General features: G+C 31.3%; 1 protein-coding gene across 7 annotated transcripts in view; it reads left to right on the top strand.

Annotated features, from left to right (window-relative positions):
- Positions 1 to 18,279, top strand: part of EndoA (SH3 domain containing GRB2 like, endophilin-A) — a 254,127-nt gene that overhangs the window by 1,431 nt on the left and 234,417 nt on the right. For 6 of the 7 annotated variants that reach the window (XM_072546091.1, XM_072546090.1, XM_072546093.1 and 3 more), the window contains exon 2: positions 11,106 to 11,135. The gene's annotated coding sequence lies outside the window, so the exon portion shown is untranslated. Of the gene's footprint in view, positions 1 to 11,105; positions 11,136 to 13,407; positions 13,552 to 18,279 lie in introns of those variants that run through there. The other variant, XM_072546088.1, reaches the window with a different exon arrangement.

Here is an 18,279-nt window from a genome sequence, read left to right as displayed (position 1 = left end):
GCAGTTTGTTCTAGTTTTAGGCCATAAAAACTATCATCAATATTCACAATACAATATTTCCAAATACTTCATTTCCATTTTGTACCTCTACTGATTTTACAACACAATACTTCTATTATTTACTTATTTTATAATATTTCATGCCTCTTCAAAACCCATAAAGAAAGATTTCAAGTTTTATATATTTAAAGTATGTATTGAATATGGATCTATTGCTACTGAATACATAGTTGATAGTTGTGCCCCTATAGGCCCACTATATTGTTTATCTTTTGTGCTAAATTTTCATAATTTTAATATAATTATGCCTCAGTAATTTTCACAGCACCCTGTATGATGAAAAAGGTGAAAAAGGCAACTTTATACTGTATACGATAATACTGTATCTGGTTAATAAGTTCATAAGGAATTTAAACATTTCAAATTACATTAGAGGATATTGAACTTTATATACAAGGTAGAAAGTGTAATTTTTATATAAAAATCATTTTAGCTCAAAAACGGTTCACAACAGGTATAGGGAAGTATTAACAAAAAATGTTCAGAATAAGGTGAATATTTCTAAAATTAAAAATATACAGGGTGTCACATTAAAAAAAAACGAAGTAATAAACAACTTCCGGTATAACTGGAAGTAGCAAATACATGAAAATATTTTCTTTAAATAGGTCACCCTTCATAAACCCCTTCATTCCAATTTTCATGATTCAGTTAGGTACCTTTAATTCTCGAGATATTTCTAATTGGCCATTTATCTGCCGCACCCTGTATATGAGCCATATTTTTACTTTTTAACTACTTTTGTAGGGGAGGGGGTCTGCGGATTTTTACCAAATTTTAGTATATCATTGTACTTTAAAAAAGTAGCCTATAGTCATTTTTGAGAGCCCTCTATGTGCCCCTGGGCCTGAGATATGCCCCTCGAAAGCGTCAAAAATAGCCCTTTTTACACTATATTTGAAGAGCCATATCTCTGAGCCGAGTAGACATATTTTAACTCACAATATCTCTTTTTTTTGTATATGATGTCAACTTTTTGATGAAGTAATTTACAAAACCGCAGAAGATAAGTTTTATTTTATAGGTCAAGAAGAACAAAAGGAAAATTTTTTGATTTTTTATTATTAATTGTTAACATTTAACCAAACACGCGATTTTTCATAAGTCTTTATTTTTTTAAACAGCTGTATCTTTGAATCTGCTGGATGAATTTTAATTTGCCAATGTTCGTTTGAAAGGTATTTAAAAAATCCTTTGATATGCCGGTTTCCTCATTTTTTTCCATGTTTGTGGATACATCTTTTGTGGATTTGCAAATTATTTCATCAAAAAGTTGACATTATAATAAAAAAATGAGACCTTTTGAGTTAAAATCGGTCCTCTGGGCTCGGAGATATAGCTCTTCAAATGAAGGGTAAAAGGGCACAAGCTCAATTTTTAGGCGACCAAAAAAAAATAGTTAATGGCCCGGGCCAACAAATTTGATAAGTAGACATTGTTGTATAGATATAGAGCTACATTCACCTAAATTTTTATGCAATTTGAGATTGTCAGGAAAAAGTACTATCAGTTCACAAATGATAAAAAATGCGATTTTCGAAAAACTGGCTATTTTAAAAGGCTGTATCTTAGAATCTACTAAATAGATTGTAATTTACTAATGCCCGTTTCAAAGGTTTTTAAAAATACTTTAATTGACGTGTTTCCAAAATTTTTTTTCTCGTATGTTTAAATTTTGACAATTAATTGAAAATCATAAAATTTTGTAAGTTTTCTTTTCGTTCATCATCATCATCACTATCTTTACTCTATCTACTGCTGCTCTGAAGAGTTCTATGGAACTACATTTAAACCAGTCCCTTAAATTCTTCAACCATAACACTCTCCTTCTTCCTATACTCCTTCCTCCTCTTATCTTTCCCTGTATTATCAGCCTTAGCAGTTCATATCGCTGTCCCCTGATTACGTGTCCCAGATAATGTAACTTTCTTATTTTTATTGTGTTTATTATTTCACATCCACCCAATGCAGCGATAGTTCGTGGAGAATTAAAATGAACCACGAGCTGGATGAACTAATGCAGAGCGCAGATATTGTCAGATTTGTAAAATCACAAAGACTAAACTGGCTTGGTCACCTAGAAAGAATGCCAGATAATCGAGCTGTAAAAGTAGTCCAGAGATGGAAGCCCCAAGGAAACAGAACAAGAGGAAGGCCCCGTAAAAGATGGATAGACGACGTAGAGAGGGATCTTAAAACCATGAACATCAGGCAGTGGCGAAGGAAAGTATCCGACAGGGCAGAATGGAAGAACATTGTTAAGCAGGCCAAGACTCACAAAGGGTTGTAGCGCCATTAGAAGAAGAAGAAGATTATTTCACATCCTTTGCCCATTTCTCGCAATACTTCCGTGTTAGTTTTCTTCTGTGTCCATGCTATTCTAAGCATCCTCCTGTAACACCACATTTCAAAGGACTGTAACTTATTTATGTGTTCTTGCTTTAATGTCCAGCTTTCAAGTCCATATTGCAGTATCGAAAACACGTAGCATCTCAGTGCTCTTACTCTCAGTTCTAATCTAAGGTCTTTGTTGAAGAGAATTTTTTTCATTTTTACAAACGCATTTCTTGCTATTTCTATCCTGGCTCTTAGTTCGATTGTTTGATCATTATTGTCTGAAATCCAGGTTCCTAGATATTTGTATTTATCAACCCTTTCTATCGGTACATTTCCCAAATATATCTTTGTTGGTATATTTGTTTTCTTTGTTATTATCATGTATACGGTCTTTTTTTATATTCATTTTTAGTCCATATTTTTCACAGAAACTGTTTGTTTTGTTTAGCAGTAATTGGAGTTGTTCAGCAGAGCTTGCCATAATCACGGTGTCATCTGCATATCTTATGTTGTTAATAGATCTTCCGTTAATTATTATTCCCTCACTTTGAGATAGTGATGCTTCTTTAAAAGTGGCTTCACTATATACATTAAATAGTAATGGGGACATAATACATCCCTGTCTAACTCCTCTCCTGATTTCAATTTCTGGACTGGGTTCGTTATCTATTACGATTTGTGCTCTTTGATTCCAGTAGAGGTTTGTTATTATTAGTGATGATATACTACAATTTGGTAAAAATCCGCGGACCTCCTTACAAAAGTGGTCGAAGACTAAAAATATTGCTCATATATATAGGCACATAGAAGAAGAGGATACAATGTCTAAACAGTGGAGGAAATATGGAAAAACTTTAAGGGCATAATGTCAAAACTTGATAGCAACCGAAGAGGGAAAAGCGCTAGAGAAAAAATACAAAGAAAAATATTGCAATTAAAAAACCTTCACAGATAAATATAGCGAACTTTTTAATTCTCATAATTAACTAACAAACTACGAAAAATTGAAGACAGTTATGGGGACTAAATCTTTTTACAAACATTGCCATGAACAATACATTTTAGTACTATTTGTAAAAATCTCTTTTCTGTAACCATGTAACAGACCTATATTTGTAAAATTGTACAGATCCGTCGCTAATAAACTAATAACCACAGCCACTTTTTTATTGAAATTTAAAGATGGAAAAGGTGTATCTTAAAATTTTCGATATTTTTACTCAAATTAGTGTCCATATTTTATACACACACAAATCAACGAAACAATTAACATTTCAAAGATAAGATAATGATAACAGATTCTAAAATATTTCATAAAAAATAAACGAAGCAATTTTGCTATGATGTTTTGTTTTTAAGTGGGACACAAATGTTGGAATCGGGAGTTATTTTTAGAAAACCAACTGTTCTGTAATTTTTACGTATACCAATATAGACGGTAGTCACCATGCGTCCAAAGTTACATCACACTTTATTGTCGTACACGAATATTTTTGTTTCGGTGAGGTTCATGGTTGAGGCTATTTTTTGTAATGCTTGTATAAGTTATCCCAAAATTTCATCTACATAGCTCATGAGTCGGACAATGTAATTAGCAAAACTCTAATAATTTGAGTATCAATCATCGAAACATAAATGTTTAAACATATGATCAGCAGGTAGGATATAAATTTTTTTAATCGTCCAAAAATTTGGATATTTAATGTATACGTTTGGATACGTTGTATATCATTCTTCCAAATTGTAAAGACAAAAAACATAGACAAAAGGGACTTAAGAATGGTAAGAAACGTTTACTAGAATCAAAGAGCTCAAATTGTAATAGATAACGAACCCAGTTCAGAACTTGAAATCAGGAGAGGAATTAGGCAGGGATTTATCATACAACCTGGACGAATTTGTCCCTGACTACGATTGCAATATCGTCAGCGTATCCTACACGGTAAAAGTCTTTTCTGGACAGATTTTTGAGAAGATCATCTACCAAGGTTGCCCAACGTAGAGGTGACAGAATTCCTCCTTATGGACATCCTTCTTCTGCTCTGGCTTTGATGGTTTACCCAGAGTGGATATTACTATCCTATTCTCCAGGGATGCCCTTAAACATCTGCATATTACCGCTGGTGTGCCTCGTTTACTCATTTATCCAAAGAGTTGGTGGTAACATTATTAAATGTCCCTTCAATATCTAAAAAATGGCCATTGCTATCTCTTTGTCTTCTATTGACTTTGAGATAAGCCTATTTAGATCATCTAACGCCTAGCCCGTAGATTTACCAGGTTGGTATACATATTGAGTTCGTTTCTCATGCACCTATCCAAAAGTGTTTCCATCGTTTTTAATAGGAAAGAAGATATGCTTATTGGTCTATACGACTTTGCTGCTAGGTCTGATACTTTACCTACCTTGGGCAAGTACATGCCTTTAACCTTTTGCCATATTTCCGGTACGACCCCTCCATGCTAAACTGGCTTTGAGGATCTTGCAAATATGTGGTATCAGTACCTCTAATCCCATATGCAAAAGTATTGGATATATGCCATCTGGTCCTAGAGATTTATGTTGGTAACTGTTAAGTGGAAAACGGAATCTTGAATTCTTCCAGTTACTTGTTGGTTATTAGGACTTTCCCGTGGTTTTAGTAAAGAACTCAAGACCGTAAATGAAACTGTTTAATACTTCTATGTAAACGTAAATGTAAAAATATAAAAAACTTAATTGTTTGTAATAATGAAATAAAAATAAATGTTACATGTATATTATAAGCACATGTTGTTTGTTCGACGTTTTTAAACATAATGTCTTTGCCCACATGAGGGTTGATTTTAGCCAGATATCTTCACAAGCCGTGGCCGGGCCGGTTATCTTACCTTCGCGACAAGCTTTCGCCGGGATCAAATTTTGCAAAAGACGTCAGGGGCGTCGTCAGATCATTTAGGTTTTAACAACTTATATGGCTGAAATTTGTTTATAGCCCATCTAATTCTACTTGGTCTTGTGATAGTAGAATAGAGTAGAGTATTTATTTAACTACATAACAAATACAGATATTGTTTGTAGCAAAAAAAATACATAGTTTATAAAAAGGAATATAAAACGTAACTTAAATATATACAAACACGAACACATATTAAACATAAAAAGACGGCAGAGTTACGGTAAGCAGTTCAGTGGATGTTCTGCAATGAGTCATATATTCTTCTGAGCAGTATTAACAATGTTTTAGAAGATGTTTTTTTATAGCTTTATCGAAACTATTACAGCTTAGCTGTTTAATACTTTTTGGTAAAATATTGTAATGATTATAATTAAGGCAATTTTTTTTCTGAGACTTAATCTACAGCGAATTGTTCGTAGGTAGTGACAGTTTCGCGTATTGTGAACGTGGACATCAGACTGCTTTATTAAATGCGCACGTTTTCTGTGAATTTCAGTTAGAACTTAAAATATCAACAGAGTAGGTAGCGGCATAATTTTGAATTTGATAAAGAAAGGTCAGCAGTGTTCTAGATAACTAACCCCTGCTAAAATCCTGATAGCTTTCTTTTGCATTCTAAAAATTTGAAGTGCATTTGTTGAATTGCCCCATATGATTACACCATAGTGTAGGTGAGAGTGGCATAAAGGAAAATATGTTATTTTTAATTTTATTTTATGTTCTTAGTCATTAATTTAATTTTCTTCTTGTGAGTTTCGTTTAATTACTAACTATTTTATACCAGCATCAATTATTACTTCATAATTTTCAAATCAAAATATTCCGAAAACGGTACACAGTATCGAGTTTTACCAAGAGTACCTTTTTCTTGTAAAATTGAATGATGTTTAAGTTTACTTGAAATTTTGATTAATAATTATACTCTTAAAAAAGTTATATTGACTAATACTTAGTACGATCCGTGTAACTAGCGCCCTCTATGAGAATCATATATAAAAACAAATTCATGGGATGTATGGTATCAGCTTCCAAAACATATTCGTATAAAATTTCATTACAATGTTGCCAGTAGTTTCGGCAAAATCGTAAAAAATGCGTAAAATTTTTCTTCAACGCCCTGTATCTTGAAAACGGATGGCGTTACAAAAATTTTTTACTAAGCAAACCCCAATTATTTTTCAGTTTTTTACCTACCCTAGAGACGGGGTTACCTTTTTTTGAAACACCCTGTATATTTGGGTATCACATGCAGCAACTTATAGATCGTAAGATTTTATTATGCAATCTGCCAATTTATTTACATTTTGCAATGGATTGTATATCTTATTATCTTTTATTTTGTGATGTTGATGATTTATGTAATTTTAATAAATTGTAATTGTTATTGTTATTTTTTTTAATTTTTGTAAGCTTTGTCCATAAAATTCTACAATTTTCAGTGACACTAAAGCGTATTTCTATTCTATTTTATTCAAAGTTGGCGGTTCTTTCGGTGTTCGTTCTCGAAAAAAATTTCATATCTTCAAGATAGTCATAACATATATTATAATAATGAAAGCGATCGGTATTGCGCTTGAAAAATACAAAAAAAAAACTACGAAAATTGAATTTCAAAGTTCAAAATTGGTATACGTAAAAAAATTGATTTTCTCGGCTTCCAATGAAGCAATTTTCTTCTTTCGTGAAGTTCATTTTTATTAATGTATCAGTCAAAAAATTATTAAAAAAAAATTAATTTGTTTAAACAAAGAATGCTTAAACAATTATAGAGCTTTCAAATAGGAATATTTGTATGTATAACATTAAAAGATACACCTTTGCTAAGTTTTTTCTAAAAACAGTATACAACATAGGATAAAATATATAGTTTTATTTTGTTATAAATAAATACATTTATTTATAATAAAATTAAAGCATCTTTGGGGTTTGGTAATACGTTATTTAGGTTTCTCCATTTGAGTTACATGGGATTAAAAAAGTATTTTTTATTTTTCAAGTACAGAGTACTATATCAAAAAGATGGGGCTGACATCTTTAGGACTCTTAGCTCGCCTGTTTTTTCTGTTTGGGATGTATCCCTTAACCAATTTGTTGCAGTATTTAGGCGCTGGAAACTCGCCTTTTAGCCTCTCTCGTCTGCTCGTCTTTCTTTTAATAAAGAGCATATTGTTCATATATTTTAAAAAAGTAAGTTTTTGGTTTCTTTCAGTCTTTTTTTATTATTTGCAAAAGTATAATAATTATCTAGAATTCGACGATTATTTCCTAAATTCATTCGCTGAATTCATTTCTATTTTTCAAAATTTAGTTGTTAAAGTAATATTTTCTAAGTAAAATAGCACATTGGCTATAAAATTTGAAAAAAAAAAATGTTGATAAATGTTTGCGCTCTATAAATAAACTTTTAATTTTGATTTTAAACTTTTAACCCTCTGTATATCATTAATGATAAAATTATCACACGTGTTTATAGAAACGTTTAGTCATAAAATTGTATGACGAATCGTCCACAAACATGTTAAATATTACTTTTGTTTTATATTAGAAATCAGTTCAAAATTACAAAAATTTTAGAAAAATTTTTAGAACCAACTACTTGTTTTTGTTATTGTTTGACTATTGTCCAATATAGATGCGACATAGAGTTATATAAATGAAAGTCTAGAAAACAAAAACAAATAGTAAAGATTTTCAAGTAAAAATAGAAGATGATTTGTATTTTTGCCAGCAAAATTTGCCATTTGTGTAATTTATTACAACTTGAACTTCTATCACACATATAAACTGTAAATTAACTTAAAATTTATTATATTCAAGGTGTATAAAACAAAAATATACAAAACAAAATGTAATGCATGCATTATATCATGTCATATATAATATATAAAGATTGTATACGGATACCAAAGTAAAATGTTTCATCAGTTACGAAAAATACAGATACAAATAGGAAAGCACTTGACGCATCAATGAAATGGCCAGCTCGCGCACCATATCTTAATGCGATTGATTTTTACTGGCAATTTTATGAAACACTACATGTTTACAGTCAAATATTATGTTTTTATGGGATTAAGCCACAAATATTGGTTGTGTTTGTGATAAAAATCACATTTTTCATTAACTAATATTTGACGTTTTGATACCAATAATATCATATTGCACCTGAAACCTATATAGGTGCCACAGAGAACGAGAGATATTAGTTGGGGGATGGGGAGGGGGGATATTAACCGTTACATTTTAACCAATTTTTTTTCAATCGCAAACATAAGAAACTTAATTACATTTAACGAAAAACAAAAATAAAATGAACGTATAGATCCTATTTCTAAAATCTTAAAAAACGTAATGTCTTCATTTTAAGTGAAGAATGAGGCTGCCTTGATTTGCACAGGTTAGTAATATCCGGTTGAATTTGGGATAACTGCAATCGAATGTCAGGTTCCGCATTCAGTCGAGATCTATATTTTGTTTTAGTGGTCACATAGACAGAGAATGTTGCTTCACATAAGTATGTTGTTGCAAAAGGGAGAAGAATAATTTTCGCTTTATCTGACAAAATTTTAAATTCGTCTTTGAGTTGACACCAAAAATTTCAAAACGTTTTTTTATGAGATGTTATGGAAGCTGGCTCTTGTAACATTATAAGGTAAGGATCTGCAACCCAGAAGTTTTCTTTAATTTTGTGGTAATCCTATGGAATTCATCAGGAAAATAATTATGGAAGTTTTCAAGTAAATTTAGCAGATGAGTGTGGAACTCGTTAAAGACAGCTTCAGGTATGTCCGATTCCAGTTCTTCTCTAAATTCTGTAATTAGTGGAAAGCTATCCAGATTTCTATTTTTCACCGATTCTGCCCAAAAAATTAATTTTTTCCTATTCGCTTGTATTTTATCATTGGCGTTAAAGACAGTTCCCTGAAGTGAGAGACTAACTTCATTGACCTTGTTAAAAATATCTGTTAAATATGCCAGTTTAATTAATCAATGCTCGTTACACAATCAATCATCCAAAACTAAACTAGCTAAACATTTGCCGTTAGAAAGCCACCTTACTTCCGTATGAAGAAGTAAAGTCGAATCTATACTGCCCACGTCATCGCACATCACTCTAAACAGCCTTGTATTTAGTGGTCATGATTTGATAAAATTAATTATCTTCACGGTTTCGTCCAAGACAACTTTTAAGGAAGGGGCATTTTTTTCACAGCGAGGCTATGGCGGTGGATGATACATTGGCTACTGCTGCATTCCTTGGCTTTTTCCTTTATTCTTGCCGACGTTCTTTCAGTCATCGCCTTCGCGCCGTCTATGCACGTATCGACGCAGTTATCCCAGGGAATGCTATTTTCTGTGAAAAAGCTTTCTATTAGCTTGAAAATTTCGGCACCAGTTGTGTTAGTTGTCAATGATTTGCAAAAAGTAGATCCTCTTGAAAAGACTCTAAGTGCTGGTACCACACAAATGCTATTAAGATTGCCAACCCAGCTACATCTATTGACTCATCTATCTGTAATGAAACCTTGGTAGATTTTATTCGAGAAAGTAAGGTAGCTTTCACATCCTCTGCCAAGTCTCCGATGCGGCACGAGATTATATTATTTGACAAAGATACCGTGCTTACTAGTTTCTTGGCTTTATCGTCCAACATACATCCAATTATGTCCTTGACGAACGGCTTTATGAGGTTTTCCGCGATAGTGTGAGCTTCACTTGCTTGAGCAACGCGGTAGCTGACTAAGTATTACTCCATCAAATGGTTTCCGTTAACTGTTTTTGAATAGTAGGTTATAGTTTTTTGGGCATGTGTCAGTTTGCCGTGCTTCCTTCTGAAGAAATCAATGGGTTTTCCATTACATTCTGGATGCACTTTTTCAGAATGACGACGTATTTTAGCTGGAAACATTGAACTATTTGGCAACACTTTGTCGCATATTACCCACTGTGGTTTGCTGTCAGTGGTCTCAGCGAATCCAATTTCTAAGTAGGAATCATTGTATTTCCTTTTTACCGACTTTTTTCCTGTGGAACTGATATTCACAGAAGAAGAAGGTAGTTCGTTGAACACTTCTGGCGCATTTGGCGTCACTAACTCTTCCACAAACTCTTTAGCCTGTCGGATTATTTCCACATCAGTAATCGCTTTACCCACTGCAATTGAAAAATTGTATCATCTGTTTGTGGATATATTTTAACACTTTCAGCTCCCACGCCGTGACATATACGACATTATTTTAAGTTTAACCGTTTATTATTACCACCTTAATAGCGGAGCTTTTTTTTTTCTAATGTTTAATCGTTTATTATCGCCATATAGCGGAAAGTAGAAAAAACAGCGATGACTTTAAAATCATTTATGAATATTATTTTTTTATTAGTATTCCCGACCTATTTGAGAGAGAGGGGAAGTTATGATACAACTTTTTCTGCAAAAATCAGAATCCCGCCCCTCATATCCAAATGTAGTCGTTTTTTACAGATCCGCCTTGGTATAACTCTCAAAAAGCGACGAGAAACCAAAAGCTACCTTTGGAAGAAAAATTTTCGGGCATATGCGAGTAGTGAAAGAAAATAACGTTTGGTGTAGACTCTAGAGTCTACACTATTTTGGTCTAATCACTGTTTATTACAAAATTATAAATAAATTTCCTATATATTCGAAGGTTATTTGTCTACAGAGTATCTTAACAAGCTTTTTGTATTAATTTATAGTATTAACAATACCCGACAATACACATTGGACCTAATTATTTTTTTTGTTTACAGGACAAACAAGACATTACAACACATCAGAGGGTAAGTTGTTTAAATGTTTAACATGTTTAAAAAAAGTATTCAATTTATTCCGTTATATCTCCTGCGTGAAACCAATAACATTTGGGGGGGAGGGGGGGGGCGAGGTGAGCCATGAATTCGACCAATACTTACTCTCTGCTTAGAGAATGTGTTAACCTCCCATAGTGTCTTACCATCAATTTTTCTACGTGTTTTCATCTCTGCTGTTTCTAACATCCTTTTTTTCTTCTGTGTCAGGTCTTGTTTCTGACGCGTATGTCATTATTGGCCTGATGACTGTTTAGCAAATTCTGCCTTTTGTTTCTTTTCCGATATTTTTATTTCTCCATATTGTTTCATTTAGGCAACCTGTGGCTTTGTTTGCTCTATTCACTTGATCTTCCACTTCAGTTTCGAGCTTTCCGTAGCTAGATAATGTGATGGCTAGATATTTAAACTCCATCACTTGTTCTCCAATTTACATCTTAGTAAATTTGCTGTTGTAACCATGCATTTTGTCTTTTTTGGGGAAATTAACATGTTAAATTTTCTGGCGGTTATATTAAATTGATGCAGCATACGTTGTAAATCATCTTCACTTTGAAAGAGTAGTATTGCGTCGTCTGCATAGCAGATTATTTTAAGTTGTTTTTCTCCCATTTGGTATCCTTTTTTAGTTCTTACTTTTTTTATTATTTCATCCATAATCAGGTTGAACAATAGAGGACTCAGGGAATCTCACTGTCTTCTCCCATTGCCAGCTTCAATAGGGTCGGTTAGTTCTTCTTCTACTTCTAAACCATCATGGCTAGCGAAAACAGGTCATCTTTTGATGAAAAGGCTCGATCGAAAAAACAAGTACCAGCATATCGTAGAAAGATGAAGTAAAGTGAAAGACGGTCGGAAGATCACAGTATCTAATTGTCATCTGGCTCCAATTGGACGAGGTGAAGGCGAAATATTAGATAATACAGGTCAAGAATCAGTGTTGGTAGAGGACTCAGAATGATTATATAACCACGCAAAACATACAGCGTCAGGAAGATACGTCTAGATCTTCTATTCCACCGGATTCATTACTTCTTGAAAAATCCCCAACGTGTTCTCAACGAAGCTTATCGCCTCCGTTTAACGTTCAGGAGCTCCTAGAAGAATATAGTATTGGAGAATGATGTGATATTAACCTTCTTAATATTGTATTGGCTGGAGACTTTGAATATTGTAGACAACTTTATTCTTTCAGCGTTTGAGATAAGTCAGTGTCACTGCCATTGTTTTTGTGTGAATTATATACTTATATACAATTTTAAGGTGATCATATGGGTTTTGCTTTTTTGCTTTCTTATTTCAACAATAAATGACATTTACCAATAACAAATATCTGACAGTCCAAAGTCCCAAAGCACACTTTCCAAAAATAAAATATTTGAACTCCTTTTCTCAGAGTCTATATTTAAATGTCTAAAACAATTAAAATTATCATGTTTTTAAAGAATCAATTCCAGTTAGATTACCAATTTTACATAAAAATAATGTCTACATCGTATTTTCTAACCAAACTACTGAAAAGTTTCCCTAAGTGGCGCCCCCTATCACAAAATATAAAATAATACATAAAATAATATTCATTGTTCAAAGTTATGCCTTTGTGCCGATTTTGGTGACAATATGTAAGTATACAGTGGAATTATTAACAAAAAACCGAAAAAAAAAATTAACTTGCAACACACTATATCTTCTTTCACATAGGCATACTTTTGATCAAATTGGCATTTTTTGGTCAAAATAACCTACTCCATGTTCTGCGTTCCAATAATTATGATGCATCCTGTATTATTAATGGCTAAATTAATAATAGTAATGCTCGATTTATTATACTTTGTGTCTGGTTTTGATTAAGTTTAAATAAATGGCTAATGTTTTGTCTAATTCTGTAGACGTACATAAAAAATGTGACGACTGTTTACTATTTGAAATTTCGTATCGTTAGATATTTTTGAGGTTCAAGTGCGCCAACCCATGAATATTTTGTTTTCGGTTATCGCGCGTTCTAGTGTGGTAGTTTTTGAAACTGTCACTTGTCGACATGATCACCGTTGATTAGTTCTAGCTAATAACATGACCGTCATGTGCATATCAGGAAGTGCTTCGCGGGGAAGTACGTCTTTCGGCATTTGGCAATTCAAACAAGTTTTTAGTGGGTTTTCAAATTTTTGGCATATTGTTCTCTGCGACTCGGTTTTCGCGTAGTATACGGCATACGTATCGATAAGTGCGCAGTAGCATTGCGCCAAACTTCAGCCATATCTTCAGTCGATATTTCGGTCAGACCATAGGCGAACGAAATTCCATTTCCTCCGTTTTCAGTTTTCACGCTTACTCAGTAGTGTTTACATTCTGTCGTTTACCGGACACGGTTCTACTCTACAAGTCTCCGGTACGTATACGAATACTCCACGCTTATAACCTCTGTTATCCAGTGCTGGCGCTAAACTTCAATTTAATTTTATAGATGCAAGTTTTATTTTTTAATTAAAAATGAACAGCAAACAATATCGAATTTTATGAAATCCCAAGAAATATAAATATACCTAAGTGAACTTCGTCTAAATTATAAAAAGTTTTTGTTTATATGATGTTATTATTATAAGATAATATTTTTTATTATCTACTTTTGATGGAAATTATGGGATTATGGGATACTTATCTTTGTCTACGTAAAGGGTGTATGTGGGAAATTTAACTCTTATTGAATTTGGTAATCTGTGTCAAGGCAATAGAATGTAGGGCAAGTCAACTCAAAGACTGTCAAAATATAAGGGATTTCTAAACCTATATTGATATTAAAGCCAAATTACGGGAACAAAATATTTTTGACCATTTTAGACAACATTTAGTTAGATTATGTAAGATTTAAAAAGTGTGCATTTGTTTTAGAAGTGCTTCTTGAATGCGATAAATGTTTTCCACTCCTATAAGCTTCCTCCCAATAAGCTTTTCGACAGAACTAGCTAATTTTAATACGATTTTTACTAAAAACAAAATACTTTGACTTTGTTCAAAAAATGCGTAATCCTCACCACGCTTTGGTAGTTTTTAAACATTTAATCTATAATATTATGTAAAAAATATGGGAATATTTATAATATTTTTTATTTACTAACAGTAAAATGTATTGGTAACAAATGAATGGAAAGATAGTGTAACAAATGAATATTCGCCAGATAAATGCTTGCTGTGTTATTACCTACTCTGTACGCAATTATTGTGGAACAGTTTTTTCGTTTCTTATTTCTTATTATTATTATTAATCAATACTTCAAACTAATTAATTAATACAATTATTATTAATTAATACTTTTTGTGACTACAGTTTTATGAGGATCTATTAGGATATTTTAATCGCTATGTTTGATCTCTTAATAGTTATGGAGAAAATAAATCCGAAAGTGTTGTATTAACTACGAATCTCTTTCTCATTTTGTCTATAGTGAGTAATTTTAAGTCGCTGTATACATTATTTTAAATCTTTGTTTTGTATGAGCCGATACTGCTTAAACGATTTTCTTTTCTGTATTCTGTAGTAATTTTCCAATACAATTAATATATTCTTTGGTATGTCCAGACCAACTTAGTACCTATTATATTTTTAAATCACATTTTTTACAGAAATGATAAAACATGTGAGTTAATATTTACAAAAAATAAACTGATTAACCTCAATAAGTTACTTCTGAAAGCTATGATATAATATATTAATAGCGTGGGATATTCTTTTTCGATGTCCATCGTGTGTAGAGCATGTAATGAATATTTTACTTATGTAATACTTTTATTGATTGTTAAGAGTTTGGTCACCAAGTACAAAAGTGAATAGTTTTTTCACCGAAGTGCTTCTTATTCGATATAAACTACACAAGGGCGGATATGTGAAAAAATGACTCTATTTGAATGTGAGAGGTGGCATTCTAATTTTTGCATAAAAAGGTGTTGATAACTTCAATAATACTAATTGATTTTCCCTCCTCAAATCTTAAATAGGTCGGAAATATTAATATATATATATATATATATATATATATATATATATATGTATATATGTATATATATATATATATGTATATATGTATATATATATATATATATATATATATATATATATATATATATATATATATATATACAGGGTGGTCCTTAAGTAATTGTACAAAAAGAAACAGTAGATTCTACATTCTACACTTTAAAATATTACGATTTAAGCCAAATTGCTTTAATAAAATGTTGATATTAAGAAAGATACAGGGTGTTAAAGTGTAAAATTAAAATTTTATTTTTCGCTATAACTTTCATGTTTGTAAACATTTATGTATGAAAATTTACAAATAAGTATTTTTAAATATGAGAAGTTATAATTTGATGCACACTTTGATGTAACTGATAGAGGGCGCCACTTATGCCACATATATGGTATAAATTTGCACTTAACTTTTTTGCTCTTTAAGTTACCTGTATTTGGGATAAAAAATATTAAAGATACATTATTTTAACAAAAAAAAGGTATACTTGTTAATAACTTCAAAACTCAACAGTTTTCGAGATAATCGCATTTTAAAAATCAGCTGCATAATTCTGATATAAGGCAATTACTCCAGGCAACGAAGAAAAAATAGACAAAAACATTAATACTTCTGAATTTTGGTATAAAATACCTTTAACTAAAGTTAATAGTTAACGAAATATTAAATAAAATAAATATATCAGCAGGATAATTAATAATAGGATTTAACAAAATGACAGAATAATAGGATTTTACATCAAACATTTTACGTTTTATGTTAAATTAAAGTCATAATCAAAACATTTTGTTTACAAACCAAATTAAGAAATAGTTAAACTAAATAACATAACTTTTTGGCAAAGTAAGTGTTCGATATCTCGACCATTTTCTTTAATTTATTTGTCAATATATTCCATAAAAGATCGTCTCATATTAAATAGCATCATTGGTCCTAAAGAAACTGCTGCAGTATTTATTTCTTCCCATAGTTAGTTGCGAATATTTATGGGATTCCTATAGACACGTTGTTTTAATGCGCTCCATACACCAAAATCAAGCGGGTTAAATTCGGGGCTACATGGTGGCTATAATGTATAATGGATGAATATATTATTTTGGATACATATCCAAATCTTATGGTATATTATGAAATTACATCTTATTTGTCGCAGAAGTTAAATAATGTATTAAAATGTGATGTATCTCGTTCATTCGTTACTTATATACATACGGAATAACCTATCGATGACATTACTTATTTATATGAGTACATTACAGCTTACGAGTGACTATAATTACATCTCGAACAAATGGACTATTATGATTTACTAACGAACTAATATTATGCTAAACTAAATTGCCGGTGTGTTTACTATATTTATAACAATATAGGTTATTAGGACAACGATGATGTTTTTGTAAAAATGCTGAGTCTTTCAGGTTAGATTTTTAGCAAAACTATTATGAAACAGGACACATATGTGTTATTCAATACCTGTGCTCTAGTTTCTATTGCTTGTAATAAAAATTGTTAAACAATTTACGTAATCAACAATAAGTATTCTTTTTGGATACTTTATGAATTAAATAATTATATCAATATCTCACCACATTGCCAAGGAATGTGACTACCACGACCAATCCAACGTTCAGAAAAGTTGTATTTAAGTATGTTCTAACTGTCTTCTCTCTAGAATGTGGTATTGTACCATCTTGCATAAACCACAAATTTTGGGTTTTTAGCATTTTACAATAGAGAAAAAGTAATACAACGCCATTATAGAAACTTAAGAAGCGATAGCAAAGGGAAATTGTAAACATGATGACGGCCAACGTCTGAATACGGACACGACACCTAATGAAGATGAAATATCTTTTCTCCAATAAGACATTTAGCACCCATAACAAAGCATATTGTGATGTTACATTATCATCTTTGAGTTGTTTTAATAAGAATAAACTATGAATTATGCTTATCTACAGGTATTCAGTGCTTTACCACACAAATATCAAAATAAGAATTATTGTGCAGCTGACTTATAAAATGCATTTATCTCGAAAACGGTTGAATTTTCAGGTTACTAACAAGTATACCTTTTATTTGTAAAAATAATGTATCTTTAACATTTTTTAACACAAATAGAGCTAGCTTAAAGAGTAAAAAAGTTAAGCGCAAATTTATGCCACACATGTGGCATATGTGGCGCCCTCTATTAGTTACATTAAAGTAGGTATAAAATTATAATTTATCCTACTCAAAAGCATCCAACTGTAAATTTTTGTCCAAAAATATTTACAAACGTAAAAGTTATACCGAAAAATAAAATTTTAAATTTCCACAGAATCTACGGTTTCTGTTTGTACAATTACTTAAGGACCACCCTGTATATATATATATATATATATATATATACTTACTATACATATATATATATATATATATATATATATATATATATATATATATACTTATACGATATAACCTTTAATTGTGGCTTATTCCCATTTAAATAGTAATTACTTTAAAATGCCACAAGAAAATAGCTTCAGAACAATTTATTGAATTATTTTAATACAATATAATTTGTTTAAAATATAAATAATAAAATTACTTTATTAAATATTAATAATAATATTTAAAAATTAAGAAAACATGGTATGAAGATTGGCGTTAGTCAACCTGTATAAAATTTTTACGTGAAATCAATGATTTTTTCACAGATAGACTGGGGTACGGGTGGTAGGGCCATTTTCCATTTTCGAGGAAAGGTTGTAGATATTCTAATGTACTGTACTTCACTTTCTAAATATACTTTTGATAAACTAACAAAAAGCTTAAACAGAAGCAACAGCAGTTTTTGCCGTTTTCTCGAAAGTTGCATTTTTGGATTTATCGCGTTTTGCTTTTAAGATAAGTAGATTTAAATTTAACCCAAGTTATTAAGTTTATCAATTTTTTATTTAACAGTTTAATTATAAAAATTATAATTATTAAAATCATAAAAGGTGTGAAATACAACTTGTTATATCAGATTCTTAAAAGAGACCTGCCACTTCAAAACACGAGGAACTAAAACCAATTCGAACAAATGGAAAAGTTAACGATCC

Source organism: Diabrotica undecimpunctata, chromosome 10 (assembly GCF_040954645.1).
Source record: "Diabrotica undecimpunctata isolate CICGRU chromosome 10, icDiaUnde3, whole genome shotgun sequence".
NCBI classification, from domain to species: Eukaryota; Metazoa; Arthropoda; class Insecta; order Coleoptera; family Chrysomelidae; genus Diabrotica; species Diabrotica undecimpunctata.
This window is presented reverse-complemented; position numbering and strand designations above follow the sequence as displayed.